Raw genomic sequence first — 17371 nt, forward strand, 5'->3', positions numbered from 1 at the left:
TGTGGCCAAAAGAACTAATGCAATCCTGGGATGCATCAACAGGGGAATCTCGCATAGGAGTAGAGAGGTTATTTTACCTCTGTATTTGGCACTGGTGCGACCACTGCTGAAATACCGTGGCCAGTTCTGGTGCTGACAATTCAAGAAAGATGTTGATAAATTGGAGAGGGTTCAGAGAAGATTAGAAAACCTGCCTTATAGCGATAAAATAAATAGATTGAGCTCCTTGAGTCTAACGAAGAGAAGGTTGAGGTGACCTGATTACAAGTCTAAGGGCTTGTCTACACAGACAGCACTGCAGCTATGCTACCGTAGTGCTTCAGTGAAGATTATGTCGATGGGACAGTTTCTCTCGTCGTCTTTGTTAATCCACCTCTGCGAGAGACGGTACCTATGTCAATAGGAGACGCTCTCCTGGGAACATGGCACTGTCTACACTAGGGGTTAGGTCAACAGAACTACATCACTAACGGGTGGATGGCCATAGTATCTCCATGGGGAACAAATATTTAATAATGGGCTCTTCCATCTAGCAAAGGTCTAACACGATCCAATAGCTGGAAGCTGAAGCTAGACAAATTCAGACTGGATAGGAGTAAATATTTGACAGTAGGGGTAATTGTTCCAGTGGTTAATTTACCCAGGGTCATGGTGGATTCTCCATCACTGACAATTTTTAAGATCAAGACTGGATGTTTTTCTAAGGGATATGCTCTAGGAATTATTTTGGTGAAGTTGTATGACCTGTGGTACACAGGGGGTCAGACTAGATGACCACATAGATTCCAAGGCCAGAAGGAGTCACTGAATCCGTAAGAAGGGAACTGGACTTGCCCCCTTTCCTCCTCCAGTGATGACCAAAGTGCTTACAGCAAGTTTTCAAGGGGCAATAAAGATGATGCCCTGGATCCCAGCAACACCATTTTCACAATTACCCGACTTATTATTCAAATACACAGAGTTCCCCCTTGCTGGGGCAGCATCACCCATCGACACAGAGCCGGTTCAGAGTTATTACAATAAATACCAGAAGAGTTATGAATCTTGTGGCGTCTTCTAGCCCTTTCAAGCTGACAAATTGTTCCCCAAATACTGCTGGAAGACTGATAATTTCTCATTGCTTGTCCTGGGCAATAGGTGTGCCCCTCACCAAATAGGCTTACCACTTAAAAGCTTAATTGCACCTGTGGTTTAAACATTATCCTCAACAGCACTTGGGAGTATTTGGATTTGGGCGTTCCAGGTGTGGGACTCGGGCCTGCATTCACAAACAGAGCTGGGCAAGCGGGAGTGGAAGCTGCTGGTAAGAGCAGGTTATATACACCACAGGGCAAAGGAGTGTTTTTGTTTTGATCAGATTTGGCTTGACTTGCATTTCCAGCTGGGTTTGGGTAATGTCCACCGCATTGTTTGTGACTAAGGGCAGGTTTCCTGGTCTCAGATTTCATTTCCACAACAAAAAGATCAAAGTTTGAGCCACTTGTACAGCTTGGGTGTTTGCAGCCAGCAAGCGGTAAGTGCACAGCAAGCACACTCCGCTGTGCTCCTTCATCCCACAGGCTACGTGAAAAATGGAGGAAGAGGAAATAGCCCAGGTCTGACCTGGATTACAAACTTGCCATCCTTCCTTTACAATCTGACGTTTTACAAAAAGGTTAATACTCCAAGATTAAAGGCACACTCAAATGCTTCTCTATAAAACCCTTTTAAAAAACCTGCAACCTACAGAGGCAGTCCTCCTTTTCTCCCCTCTCATTTGGCAGATAGGGATTCCTATACCCCACAGTTCTTCTGGAGAACACCACAGAAGATCAAGTTCCTTTCATTCACTCATTTGTAGACCCATTTAGTCCATGCAATGTAGACATGCAATGCACTCTGTTTCCAGAAAAGATTTTGTGCTGCTTCTTCGGAGACGGTGGGAGAAAACAAATAAAGTAGGCCTTGAAACTAGGTACATCATAGTAGCCAAACTTAGAGCCAGGGACCAGGAATCAGCATGTCTTAAATTCTAATCTCTGTTTACAGTGACTTACCATATTAACTCAAGCAGCGCACAAACTTTCCAGGTCTCAGCTCTGCAGTCTACAAAAGGGAGAAACTATAGGGTGTTGCATGGTTTTATTATAGCTCAGATATGGGGAGCTTTGCCCCTCTGAGGGTGTCTGAGCCCCTGTTGATGCTGCCTTTGTGTACTCCAGGATCTGGAAGGACCATGCCCACCTACAGGGGTCGGACTCCCTCCTTACTCCCCCGCCATAAGAGCTCATTCTGGGGGAGCCTACCCTTCTGGAAGGGTCAGAGGCCCCATCCCCAGCCAGGATCTGCCCTTTTGAGTGGGGGTGCAGAGAACAGGTACAGTTCATCCATATCATAGGCTCTAAAGCACACGAGAGGGATGGAACACCCAGAGAGATGAATGGAGCAGTTCACATATCTCACTGCTGTTTCAGGTTGTATTCGTCTCCATGGGGTGTTCTCATTCAGCTCAGACCATCACAGTGTGAGGAATGGACCACTTCAGACCTTTCAGAGCCTCCAATGCTACCGATGGCCAAGCAGAGGAGCCTTTTCCCTCTATCGTCCCTCAAGCCCTCCTGTTTAAAGGATGATGATTGTAAGGGCTTGTCTACACTTAAAATGCTGCAGTAGAACAGCTGCACCGCTGTAGCATTTCCGTGAAAATGATACCTATGCCAAAAGGAGGGCTTCTCCCACGCAGTGTAGGTACTCCACCTGCCCGAGAGGCAGTAGCTATGTCAAGGGGAGAAGCCCTCCCATTTAGTTCGGGATAACTGCGTTGCTCAGGGGTATAAATGCCTGCATGGATTTCCTTGAAATTTGCTATGCTTTGTGGGAGTGCAGGGTAGGGTTACTGACCCACATTTGGAGTCAATCGAGCCAGGGGTTCCGGAGATATAATCCCGGAGAAAAAAAAATAGACATTTTTGAAAAAGTTTCTAGGGTTTGACTTGTTTTGCACGGAGCTGAAGATCAAACTATTGCTGTGATGTGTGTCAGAATGGTCTCCAATCGGTCAGTTTTCACCCGAGGTAGTGCATGGTACCCACTAAGTCTTTGGAAAACCCAAATTGTGAATGGTATTTAAGAACACGTTCACTTCGCTTGCACAGATGTGCAGTCTGGAAGGACTGAAGTGTGCATGCGCCGATAAAGAAAAAACAATTTCTATGCAGCCACTTTGTGCTTGCCTGCGTAATCCAAGGGAATGTGCTGACACCAGTGCCCCAGTGAACACCTTGCCACTGATGTTTCTAGTCCGAACCTTTGTACCTCTGTGCACAAAGAGGGAAAGTGGCCTAGGCAACTTCTCTCCCCCCACCCTTTTTGTCTTTTAACAGTGTTAGACTGAATCCTTTTAGAGTAGCAGCCGTGTTAGTCTGTATTCGCAAAAAGAAAAGGAGTACTTGTGGCACCTTAGATTGAATCCTGTGAGTGAGTGTGAGCAGGCTACGCAAAGAGCTTGGACACTGTAGCAACTGTGTGTTAACGGGGCATAGCTGAAAAGAGGGCAGAGTTAAGATTATATGGACAACCTTAAGTGAGCATTTCCTGGTTTTGAGAAGTTTTAAATTTTGCTCAACTCTGTGTTCTGCAAGAGGCTCACCTACCACCAAGCAACCATAACTCTGTGTTAATGTAGTTTTTTGCCGCTGAATAAATATATTTTTGGGAAGTACACAGATCTTCATATAAAAACCTGTGGCTATGGGCAAGGGATCTGTCTGTCTCTTGGGCAGGGTAGATTGATTTAAATCAGCAAGCAGGAAACCCTGATTTAAATTATTGATTTTTAAATTGCATTTTGCACTGTACTTTATTTTCCTGAAGTAGGTGGATTCTTGTTAACACACGTTATTTGCAACTAAATATAGGCTTTACACTAACTTTGATGCTTCTCTTTGCTAACCAGGAGACTACACTATATCGATACACAATTAAATTATATAGCTCAACTTTATCTTTATTCAGATTCTTACTTTTTACATTTACTATGTTAGAAAATGCTTGAAGATGCAAGAAAAAATTTAGTAAATAAAAAATGTGATTTGTGTCAAGCTCTATTTGGATGGAAATTCAATTCAAAATATACAAACAATTTTAATTTTTTTAAATTAAACTACCTTAAAAGTGCCTGATATATTAACTCTTTTCTTACCAAAAGATGTTTTGATACGAAAATTGATTAAGCAAAGGAAGTATGAATAGTTAAGTAACTGAACTGATAGATTCTGGCCACCCTGTCCTTCAAGATTTTAGAACTAGTAGATCTTACCCTCTCACACCTAGTTTTTAATTCATAGATTGGAAGAGGAAAACAAACTTTCCTGCATTTTCAACTCTCAGTTGGTTTCCTCACCTTTTTAAATGAGCTGAACTAAAATGAAGAAAATATTCTCTGCATCTGCGGGAGAGATGACTGTTAAAAGCTGGTTTCGCTCTTTAACAAGTGTGGTTACAGGTGTTTAGCCTGTAACTTCCAGCAGCTCGTGGTTTGACTTTCTTTAAAACTTGGCAGCAAACGTACTGCTTAATTTTTTTGTATTAAATTATTCTAATAGATTATAATAAAAGTGTAGGCCTTAATGTAGGTTGTCATAATTTTCAAATTTAATTTTAAATAGGTTTATTGAAAAAAACCCCTGTATTTAAATGAAATCTAATTTAAATAAAACTGTAGGGTTTTTTTTATTATTATTATTAAAAATATGATTTTTATCCATCCTGCTCTTGGGAATAGTGAATTCCATGCATGGATCAAAGAGGGCATGTAGAGCTAAGAGAGACAGCAATAGGAGTTGGTTCTGTGTTAAAAAAAAAAAAAAAAAAAAAAGTTAAACTAGATATCCTGGAAACGGAGTATTGTCTACCAGGTTACAGCAGCTTTCAATTAAAGTTACATTTTATCCTTAGGCAAAGTTATACAGTATCTCTCTAATATTAGTGGGGCACATTTTCACTTATGTAGATCTTATTCCCCACACACCACATTAATAATAGAACAACATTGTGAACATCAACCAAATCATCTGGGAAATAAGAATTTTCTCTTCCCTCTCCTCTAAAGAAATATCCCTCCTCTAGAAATATCACTGAGCAACTGGAGTTAAGGGGGAGGGAAGTGGGGTGAAAATGCAGGGGGATGTTTGCTTCCCAGTAACGTGTACAATAGTGTGGCAGGAGTTCACACACACTATACGTTTTTGTGCAGCATGAATGACTGAACCCCCCACCCCCACCTCACACATATGTTAAGGCTCAGCTTCTGCTTTAAGCCATCATAACCAGAACAGAAGTAACACCAACATATTGTTTTGAACATGCTTCAGAAAGGTCTCGGGCTCTGGCCACGACTCTCCGCGAGTATTGCAGTCCAATGACAGAGGCAGCATTAGAATGTGATCTACAGCAGAGCCTCTCTCATCCCCTACCCTGCCTGGGAGGCATGCTGAGAAGGCGGCTCTTTGCAGCAAGTCTCCGGAATGCAGTATGGCCCCAGGCAGCAAGAGTGGTTTCCAGAGAGGCTGTTTGCCAATTGTTTCTTGTAGGGTCCCACAGCTCTATTCTTTAATATTAAAGACAATGGGGATCAAAGGCAATGGAATCTGTGCCTCTCCCAGCCCAGCTCCTGGGGAAAATTCTGAGCCTCATTAGCAGCCTTACCTTGCTGAAGAGGATTCCCATTCTAGGCACGGAAGGCAGTTGTTGGCAGCCAGGCAAAGGAGACCTTGAATAAAATAGTCAAGAGTCCCTGTATGATGTAAGTTCCTAAGTCACTTTAGCCTGCTCCGCACTGCACGGTTAGGTTGACGTAAGCTGCCTTGTGTCAACCTAGCTGTGGAAGTGTCTCCACTTAAATTTGGCTACCGCCAACATAAGTGCCTCTCTACAACAGGTCTACACTACAGACCTATATTGGTATAACTCAGGGGGGAGGACAGGACAGTTATATCAACCTACTCCCCCCCCAGCCCCCATTAGACAGTGCCGTGTCGATGGGAGAGCTTCTCCCACTGTCAGAGCTCCTGCCTCTCAGGGAGGTGGATTAACTATGCCGATGAGAGAGCTCCCTCCCGTGGTCATTGCAGCATCTCCACTTAAGCGCTACAGCTGCATCAGCGTTTTTAGCGTAGACCTGCCCTTAGCGACACCACCTCCCCAGGCCGCACAGAGCCAACGCTGATGTAGTTAGGTCGACGCAGCGTCAGTGTAGACGCAGCGTTGCTTACATCAACTGTTGCTGGCTTTCAGGAGCAGTCCCGCAATGCCCCGCACTGACAGAACAATCCATACAAGTGCTCCTGGTGAGGGACAGGCACTGCCGACATAAGGAGCCAAGTGCGCGCACACAAGCGATTTAATAACTGCGGTGACTGTATGCCGATGTAAGTTAGGTCCACGTAATTTTGTGGCATAGACATAGCCTAAGAAAGTCACAGGGACTAATGATACTAAGTCACATCTGAATCTGAATCCTTCCCATGCCATCACATTTTGCTTAGGGCAGTGGTCACTAGTCAATCCTAGAGAATCTCCCAGTCAATTGCGATCTCTGGCGGTGCAGCCGCTAAGGCAGGCTTCCTGCCTGCCCTGGCCCCACACCACTCCCAGAAGTGGCCAATGTGGCCCTGGGGACGGAGCGGCAGGGGTCTCCTTCCACACGCTGCTCCTGCCTGCAAGCACCGCCCCCGAAGCTCCCATTGGCTGGGAACAGGGAGCTGTGGCTAATGGGAGCTGCGGGGGCGTTGCTGGAAGAGAGGCACGGTGTGCAGAATCACATGCCCCCCACCCTCCAGGGGTGCGTAGGCCCCTTCCGGGAGCGGTGTACGGCTGCGGTAGGCAGGGAACCTGCCTTGCTGCGCTACCAACCAGGAGCTGCCTAAGGTAAGTGCTGCCTGGCGGGAGGCCGCACCCCAACCCCCAGCCCCTCCTGGAGCCAGCAGCCCAAACCCCCTCCTGCACCTCAAGCCCCTGCCCCAGACCTGAGCCCCTCCTGGAGCCAGCACCCCACACCCTCTCCTGCACCTCAACACTCTGCCCCAGTCTGGAGCCCTGTCCTGCATCTGAACTCCCTCCCAGAGCCTGCACCCCTCACCCCCTCCTAAACCCCTACCCCAGCCCAGTGAAAGTGAGTGAGGGTGGGGGAGAGCGAGCAACAGAGAGAGAGGATGGAGTGAGCAGGGCAGGGCTTTGGGGAAGGGGTGGGGTAGATCCTAGGTTGTCCTTAAATTCAAAAAGTGATCTTGGGCATACAAAGGTTGGAGACCACTGGCTTAGGGCATGAACAAGACCCCACCCTCTCTCCCTCCCTATCATGTTTGGCAGAACACCTACCTTGTGTTTCTATAACTTAACTTTTTACTGGGACAGGTTAGGCTGGAGGGCCAGTTGGCTACTTTTCCGGTGGTCCCTACCCTTTGACAGTCCTCCCTAGAGTTAAAGCTCCCACCAGCATTGCTTTAAAGGTCACTTAAACACACAAGCCTTCCTGCTGCATCTCATGATGTAGTCCCCAGGGAAGACCTAAGTCACTTAAGCACTTTTAAAATGTTTAACTTGTATCCCTGCATACAAGCTTGCTAACCTCAACCATGCTTTTTGGAACAATGCTGGAATGCTTGTTGCCTTGTACACTTGCTATTAAGCTTTCACCCCTGGTTCAGGTGCATGCACTGGCTGTATATACACTAGGAAAACTGGGACCTAGATTTTATTAATGGTGGTAGCAGCAGTGGAAACCATGATGTAGACGTGACTCAGACACTTCCAGTTGCATCATCTAACTGCTTAGAACAGGTCCAGAAAGGGCAGCGAGGAAGAATGCACATGCTTTTATGTTGTTAGCATTCGTGCTACAGCAATGGTGGGAGATTTTCAGAAAAAACACAAGCAACAGGATCATTACTGTGGATACTGGATGTTCATGACATGGGTTAAGAACTGCTTAGTGTATCCAGAGTCCACGCTGCCTACTTTTAAACACCTTCAGTGTCAAGCGTGGTGTTGTGTCTAGGTAGCGGCATGTTATCTAAAACATGGAACTGGTAGCAGCCTGTCACTGAATCAAACCCCAAAAAACCAACACCTTACATACAAAGTGGATGGTTAGTCAGTCAGCTTTTTCCAGCTGACTTCTGCACATCTACCGTGATAACTGACTGAAAGGCCATACTCAAAGAGCAGTTATCAATGGCTCATTGTCAAACTGGTAGGACATATCCATTGAAGTCCCACAGGGATCTAGCCTGGGTCAGGTACTAGTCAATATTTTCAATAATGATGGATGAAAGAGTAGAGAGTATGCTTATAAAATTTTCAGATGACACCACAGTCAGAGGAGTTGCTAGCACTTTGGAGGACAGGATTAGAATTCAAAATGATCTTAACAAATTGGTCTGAAAAATCAACAAGATGAAAAAGTCACTAACGAGAAGTACAATATTTACGGAGGGGGAAAAAATCAAAAGCTCCTATGCAACATAGGAAATAACTGGCTAGGCAGCAGTACTGCACAAAAGGATGTGGGGTTATAGTGGATCACGAATTGAAACAGTCAATGATGATGATGCAAAAAAAAAAAAAAAAAAAAAAAAAAACAACACCATGCAATATGTAAAACAGGGGAGATAATTGTTCCACTCTACTCAGCACTGGTGAGGCCTCATCTGGAGTAATGTGTCCAGTTTTAGTTTTAGGCTCCACATTTGAAGAAGGACATGAACAAATTGGAGAGAACTGGGGGCGGGGGGTGTTTAGAAAACATGACCTATGAAGAGAGGTTGACAGAAATGGGCATGTTTAGCCTAGGGAAGAGAAGGCTGAAGAGATACATGACAGTCTTCAAATAAATAAAAAGCTGTTTAAAAAAAGAGGACTGATCAATTATTCTCCATGTCGACTGAGGCTAGGGCAAGAAATAATCTGCTTAGTTTGCTGCAAGGGAGATTTAGATTGGATATTAAAACTTTTTTCCTAACAGGTTATGTAAGGAGGTTGTAGAATCTTTATTATTGGAGGCTTTTATGGAAACAGGTTACACTAACTCCTGTCAGGGATGGGTCTGGGTATATACTTCATCCTACCTCAGTGCAGGGGGATGGACTAAATGACCTCTTGAGGTCCTCCCCAGGCCCAGATTTCTGATTTTATTTTAAGAGAAAAACGTAGCCTCCATGGTGGCTTATCCCTCTCACTGAACAGCAGCCCCCCCCAAAAAGTCAATTTGGAAAGTGTCACATTAGAGGAAATTGGATATACTATGCCCCCACATCTGCCCCCCCAGAATTCAGTTAATTGGCACCCAATTCATCTCCATATCTCATTTAAGGGCCTGGACATGAAGATACATTGCAAAACCAGAGCATGAGAGGATTTACATTTTTCCCCCAAACAAACTTCTTTGTAGCAGCATCTAAATTCCCTCTGGTGATCGCTAAAGGAAGGGCACAACAGCCAGGGAAGTGTACTTGGACATCAGTCCAGTACTGTGTCAGGGTTAAGGTGTCCAACACTGACCAAGAGGCACTAGATTCTAGTAGCAGGCAGGAACAACTCTCCATCTGTCTTAGTTTTAGTGAGTTAAACATCAGCTTTTGATAAAGAACGTGATGTCCTAACCTTAGAAGTTTGCTCTTCTCCTTGATTTGGAGTTTTTCCACAGAGCAGGTGTTTTTCCCCCTGTACATGTATCTTGTTTCCTCTTATTCCATCTAGGCATTTACAGCACCCATCACTGGGGTATTCCACCTGCCCTCTCTAACTACTTAGATGCATTCACAAAGAAAATAAACCCAGATTTAAAAAAACCTCTCAGTTATGTCCGCACACAGTTGAAGTTTAATTAGAATTAATTAGTGGCAAAACAATGCTCTATCTACAAAGTCTCACATTTATTTATAAAAAGCAAAATTTGCCCAGGTCTATAATACAGGTCTTGGGCACAGCAGCACTGTAATAAAGTCGCCTGGCACAGTGCTTACTGTTGACTTTAAAAAAAAAAAAAAAAAGTAGTGTTGAAAGTGTTTAGTTGCAGAAACATCAAGGATGATCCATCTCTAGCAAAACATGCTTCACGTGCATGGAGAAGTCCCATTTTGTAAAGGAAGGGACAGAGCCATTGCTTTTCATTCAGAACACAACTGGAGCCTACCAACCAAGAAAGTGGGTTAGGATTGGTGCGGGAGGGGGCTCTGGGCTGGGGTACAGGAGGGGATTTGGGGTGCTGGCTCCAGGAGGGGGCTCTGGGCTGGGGTACAGGAGGGAGTGAGGGGTGCGGGCTCTGGCCAGGCAGCGCTTCCCTTGGGTGGCTCCTGGTCAGCGGTACAGTGGGGCTAAGGCAGGCTCCCTGCCTGCCCTGGCCCCATGCTGCTCCCGGAAGTGGCCGGCATGTCTCTGCAACCTCGGGGGGGCGGGGGGGGGGGCTCTGCACTCTGCCCCTGCCTGCAGGCATCCCCCCTCCCCCCCTTGGCCTCAGTTCCTGGCCAACAGGAGCTGCAGAGCTGGTGATTGGGTGCGGGGGCAGCATGCAGAGACCCCCTGGACCTCCGCCCCAGGGCCACAAGGACATGCCAGCTGCTTCTGGGAGCGGTGTGGGGTCAGGGCAAGCAGGGAACCTGCCTTAGCCCCGCTGCGCCACTGGACTTTTAGCAGCCTAAAATCTTCCAGTTTGGCTTCAGTAGCCTCCGACAGATAGAGTCCAATTCCGGGAGATTCCTGGCGAACCTGAGAGGGTTGGCAACCCTAGTAGTGGCCCTACTGCTCCCTCTAGCAGATCCCTGCTTTACAGGCCTATAAAAAAGGACCCAGAGACTATTTAGGTCAACTCTCCAAACCACACAAACATTGCTGAGCATCCCTTCTGAGTGCTCCCTTGCTGCTCCTGTCTCCATGCTGCAAAACATCTCCCGTCTTCATCTGAGGCAAAAACATAACAAAAACAGTGTGTAGGTGTCCAATGTAGAAAAGATCCCAAATTGCATCAGTGGGATAAAACTTCAGACCAAGAAGGGACTGAAAGTCTATTTCAATACCCCTGACCAAGGCTGGAGTCTATCTGTCCCTGCTGGAAGAGGTAACTAATGGGCATTCAGGAGGCACTTGAGATTTTGACATCAGAAGTCGAACAAAAGCTGAACATGCTGTGGTCGACAGATGGCCACTGATCACTGAGGCTCAGACTATTCTCAGAATTTCAAACTTGTCACTTCCCTTAAACACCAACAGTTCAGTTTTAAATACAAGAACGGGGAGAGGGGAGAAAACTTAAAACCACCTGAGTCAAATACCAAGAGCCTTTTTGATTCACAGTGCTTTAAACTGCTCAAAGACCAAAGATTAGTCTAACAAGAAATTCCTCTTTATGAGTACACGGCAGCCCAGATGACAAAAATTAAACTGCCACTCAGCCCTAGTAGAAATTCACCTATCTTTCACCTCCCACTGACATCATTAGCATGCTACTGTCAGCAATAAAGAGCAACTGAGATCAAACACAAAGGAGCAACACCACTCTTCCTCTGGTCTCCCCCTAATGGGTCAGAATTTTTGGCTGGAGCTGGTCTTTTCCTGATAGGGCGAGTTAGTTCACTTTTCCGTTCGTGCCACTGCTATGATACAAAAAGTACAGAGCCAGGAAATCCCATGTTCACACCAACGCGGTCCTTTTCATTCACACCTTTTAGCACATGGAACCCAACATTAGTCATCTAAATGCAAAAATTAATCTGTTTTAAATGTGGGTTTGGGCCTATAATCAAAAGCCTCCCCTGTTCCCAAGTTCTGAGGCCCTTTCTTAGATTTGGGATAAATTTTTATAAATCTCTCTACCACTTGATTTGTACAATAGTTTGCAACGCTATTTTTAAACTGCCAGTAACTAAGCTAAAACATGGCCTGAAACACCAAACCAACTGCAGTCACAGTCCAGAAATGTTGGGATTTTAAAACTCAAGTCCAGTCCTGTATAAAGGGGCTGCACACACATGTGTCAATCAGCCACTGTGGCAAACAGAGGAGCTCAGGCTGAGATTTCAGAATGGCACAAACTTTTTTTGTGGGGAGAGAAACTGCCAGTCCCCTAACACATCTGGAACACCCTCTGAATTGTTAGTATTGACTCCGGGGTTGGTACTTGGAGAAGCCAGATGCTACTCCATTCTAGTTTTGTTTATCTATCTCCAGTTTCACACAAAACGACACTTTTGGTAGTGACGAAGAAAAGAGGGAAAGAAACCAGTTATATATAAGCTATACAGGAGCTAAGTACTGTATGAATGAGAGTTTTACAGACTTAAACTGCCTACACTCAGGGCTTGTCTACACTTACATTTTATAGCGCTCTAACTTGCTGGCTCAGGGGTGCGAAAAATCACCCCCCTGAGCAAGCAAGTCTGAGCGCTTCAAAGCGCTAGTATAGACAGGCTCCCAGCGCTCAGAGCTAATCCCCTCGTGGAGGTGGATTACCAGGAGCACCGGGAGAGCTCTCTCCCAGCGCTCGCGCACGACCACACTCGCACTTCAAAGCGCTACCGCGGGAGCACTTGGAAGCTTCTAGTGTAGCCATGCCCTCAGTGTCCGGACATTCTTCAAGAGCTGGTCTGACATTTTTTACTTCAATCCGTATGAGGAAGCATCATGAATCCCCATCCTCCCGCTCCTAGCATCAGGAAAAAAAGAAGGAAAAAAGGAAAGCACCTACATGGTATTTATGCAGAGTGGTAAACAAACAGGTGACAAATCCCTGAGGTGTCAAGGCAGCAAAAAGCCCTGGCAGGAGGGCTGATATTGCCATGCGTTTGGATGCTCAGCAAAAGGCTGATAATTAAGAACACAGACCTAAGCCTACATGATATTGCAACAGCTCAAGTACTGTTCTGAAGCAGGTAAACTAATATTGCTTGTACCTGTTCCAAACCACATATTAATACATGGCTTCTGTTTCTACAAAGCCTGCTGGCAGCTCTCCTGGAAGGAGCTCCTATCTCCAAGACGATCTTGCATTTTTGCCTGGTTTCTGAAAAAGGATCTCAAATAAGTGGCTGGAGCCCACAGTTTTGGAAACCCCACTGTGTTTATCTTTACTGATAAGCCTGCAATCTTGGCTGGGAGTGCATCAGCCCGTGTCTGCAGCAAAACCCTCCTCTAGCCAATGCCTTCTTACAGTACGGGCTCTCAGCCTGGGCATTTCATTTAACCCCTTACTGGCCTGTGACTAATGGTCTTCTGCATCAGTGCCTTTGTAAAAAGGGCACAGACAGAAATAACTCCTTTGAGTCAAACCATCGGATCAATTAAGTGGGTTTTAGCCCACGAAAGCTTATTCCCACATAAATTTGTTAGTCTCTAAGGTGCCACAAGTACTCCTCATTTTTGTTTTCTGTTTTGTTTTTTGCTGATACAGACTAACGCGGCTGCTATTCTGAAACCGGTCTCTATTGAGTCAATCCCTGAGAGCCCTTTGGTTTTCTGAAGCTGGAGAACAGCGCAATGCCGAAGTGTAGCTAGTAGGTTTGATCCTTTGCTAGGGGACTGAAGGTCTGCTCGTGCAGGTTTGTTAGTACTTGAGCGTTCCATCCACATACACAAACCAAGGCTAAATATCAAGAGTCCCTAGGGACTTCCCACGGTTGTGATGCCTAGAGCTTGGGCAGCTGAATGCTACAAACAAGAGACTGTTCTCTCAGAACAGCCTCCACTTCTTCTCTTCCCCACTCCCCCCCCTCCAGTCCCCTTTCAACACACATGAGGTGGCCATCACCAAGCTGGTTTCAGTTAAGCATGTGCCTTGCCAGAGGTGTTTTTTTTAAATGGTGTTTTCAAAAAGTTATTTTTATTTATATTACGTGCATACAGTGCACCAGGCTTTCAGAAGCAGTACAAGCCTAGAGAGGGCCTTTGCACTCATGAGCTGCTGCAGCCTTTATTCCAGACACACCTCTTGCCAGGTGGAAGAGCATTTACTCATTAACTGATCCATAGAGAACCACTTTCCCTAGGTCTGCCTGTCCCCATATCCTAATCACATACAAAGAAAATAGCACAGCAAAACATACTACCTGTCTCCCCACTGCTCTTAGACAGCCAGCCAGCCGACTGGAAATTCCAGCTGAAACATTTTCATCTCTGTTTTGGAGCAATACAGTGGGTCCTGGCCTACTAGTCCTCCAGCAGAAATGAGACGCCAGACAAAGGATTATAATGAGTCTACTGGAATTTCCATTAGAGCATTACAGCTCGGAGGGACACAGTGCAATAAATAGAGCTGGGAATGCTAGCCGGTCAGTGTTCATATGGCCTGGCACTCCTTGAGCTTGACGAAGACAGCAAGTTTCTTCAGCAGCGTTTGCATGGGTTTATTTAACTCACGTGACCAGTTTCACACTTTCTTACTAAAGGAAAAACGAGAGCACAAAATTGTTTCTGGGCAGAAAAGCGTGCCCATCCAGAGAGACACACTTTTACTTGAGTGCCGATCCAAAAAAATCGTTTCGTGTGCAACTCTGCTGGTTTTGCTTTCACATCCAAATGCAAAGATAGCCGAGTTTCACTGTGCAGGTCCTCACAGCAATAGCTGTAAGTCGCCCATTTTCCCCTCACCCTTGGCTTGTCCTGCACAATCTAAATAAACCTTTGCCAGACACAGCCTTTCAGATCACAAAATAAATTCCTAGAACCTGAAAAATGACTTTCCTCTTCTGAAATGATCCAAACTGAAACATTTTGTCTTAATTGTACAAGTGGCTTAAAGCAGTGATAGAGGAGGAGTGGAGATGTGCTACAGAAGTAGAGAAACAGGAGGGGGCAGGCTGACCCAATTGCTAATGCCACTCAAAGCCCAGAAACCCTCACTGAAAGGGTCAGCTGCATGCTAGACTGCTGCTGGACAGAAATGGGCTCACTCTTGGGAGGTTCTGAACAAGTTTGTGCAAACTCCACTAGTCCTGCATTTGCCCTCCACTTTATTTCAATCCATTGGAACCATGAACGGTACAGCCATGTGCGTGTGAGTACAATATGGTTTTGGGTCCAAGAGCAACAACAACATAGGAAGGAAGAGAAGGTAACATTAAATCAGTTCCAGACAGAGAAAAAGACAACCTGTCACTAGTACATAGAGACTCACAGAGCACTCTCACATAGAAGGGGACCAGGCCAAGTGACTAACCACCCCCAGCCCATCTCTGGAGAAGTTTGATTCTGGAACTGCATCCAGATCTGAACTCCCTAGCTCAGGCCCACTAACGCTCTTGCCAGGTTGCTGAAAAGAGGGACTCTCAAACATCTTAAAGTTGTATTATTTGTTTGGATAGTAATGCCGAGAAGGCCCCCTTGGGCTGAACGCTGCACAAACACATAACAGAATCCCTGCCTCAAAGAGACTATAAGCTCTGTAGTACAGCACTATAACATCAAACGCCATACTATGTAACTTAAATACGTGCATTTACATAGTTTTTCCATCAGATGACCTCAAAGCAAAGCACTCTTCAGAAGTGAGGATTTATTATACCCAGTTTCCAGATGGGTAAACTGAGGCAGAGGTTAAGTGATTTGCGCCGAGGCAGAGCAAGCGAGAACCCAAGTAGTCCCAAATTCCCCCTTTCCAGGCTCTAACCACGAGACACACTGTCTTACATTTCACCTTTATACTGTTGTATAGTAGGCCAGAAAACAACTAACCACAGGTGAGCAATAAGGTCCCTCAGCTGGCATACAAGTCATTGAGCGGGGGTTTAGGGTAAGAGTATTTGCCAAGGTGAGTATGCTATGAAGCAGGGCACCATTTCCAAACACAGTATGTGCTAGTTTTATATATTGTCCTTATCACCAGCATTTTTTTTCCCCTGATGGTGGCAGTGAGGTGGGGGACTGGGCGAAGAATTTCTCTAATTTATATCAATAATTTAAAAAATAAATTTGTTGAGAGACACGCCTGCCACAATGGAATATTCCACCAGGAGGAAAACTCCCCTCCCAAGCGAGTGTAGATTGCGAAGCATTCTGTGAGCAACGTCCTTAAGCTAAATACAATACTGCTTCAGAATGCTGGGGAAGCCTGGGCACTGAGTGACTGCAGAAGAATTAGCAAATCAGAAATTAAGATATGCCACCCCCAGAGGTGGATACTGGTCCTGCCTAAAATTGGCTTCTGCCTCAACACCAGAAACGGAGTTGCTGCTTAAGGTCTTGATCCCCTCGAGCAAGGAGCTGACAAAGCCTCTCCCCCTTGTGCTGTGTTGCTTTGAGGCTATTTCACACCAGCTACCAGCAATATTGCTACGTGGCAGGACACACTGTTTATGCATGTAGTTGGTGATAAAGGGTTTAGCTGCTGGAAAACACTAGGCATGGGAGAGAAGATAGGGAGTTCTTATCTTGTCCTGCAATAGATGGTACTCAGTTATTGAACTCAAGTCTGTACTGAATGGAATGGATCAGCAGCTCCCTCCCATTCACTGGTGACAGAGAGAGAAGGAAGGGTTTATGCAATGATTTACTGAACAGGAAAAATATTGATGTGTCTGGTTAGAGCATCTTGGAACACAGTCTCATGAGATGACCATCTCCATAGCAAGTTATTTTAAGGTGTGGAACATCCGGCATGACCAACAGAATTCCAGGTCTAGCAGAAATAAAAAAAGATTGAGATTCAGGTAAAAAAAAAAATTACAGCATGAAAAGACTTTTGTAGGAGTAGAGCAAGAAAAGATTGGAGCTGTTTAGTTCACTGCGAAGACATAATGGAGGTTTGCAAAACAAGGAATGCTACAGAGAAGAAAGGCAAGCAGGCACTATTTATCCCCCCCTCAATAACTCAAAATGCATTTGAAACTGAAATACAACAACATGCAGTTAGCCTATGGAACTCATTGCCACAAGATACAAGAGGCTGGGATCTTAGGAGGATTAAAAAAAAAAAAAAAGAAAATTTAAAAATGGATGTGAATTCCCAGCTACACAAATTTGAATACAAATCTGATGGATAAAAGACCTCGTGCTTTAGTACATAAAACCAACTACTTGCTTCCCCTACGAGCAGGTTATTCCTTAACAAATTTACTTTTATTGGTCCTGCCACCTTTCTCTGAAGCATCTGGCATTTGCCTCTATTGGAGTGGATGCCAGACTAGACAGACAGATCCTGGTTCTGATCTGGCATAGCAATTCCTGCATTCCAAGCTGGAAAGGAAAGAACATGCTGGGGAAAGTGTAGAATATTAGATAGCAAGTTCCATTAACAGACAGCCCTGTTAGATAGCCTTTGCTCCCCATCAGGCCCTGCACTCAGGCTAGTGGGAAGCAGGAGAGCATGGCAGTGGGTAGGTTGCTTCAAGAACACCAAGGGCCAAAC

The 17371-nt window shown here is 45.4% G+C and overlaps 1 protein-coding gene across 6 annotated transcripts in view; it reads right to left on the reverse strand.

The window, feature by feature from the left end:
- Positions 1-17371, reverse strand: part of HIC2 (HIC ZBTB transcriptional repressor 2) — a 99309-nt gene that overhangs the window by 55333 nt on the left and 26605 nt on the right. The window lies entirely within an intron of this gene.

Source organism: Chelonia mydas, chromosome 15 (assembly GCF_015237465.2).
Source record: "Chelonia mydas isolate rCheMyd1 chromosome 15, rCheMyd1.pri.v2, whole genome shotgun sequence".
Classification (NCBI taxonomy): Eukaryota; Metazoa; Chordata; order Testudines; family Cheloniidae; genus Chelonia; species Chelonia mydas.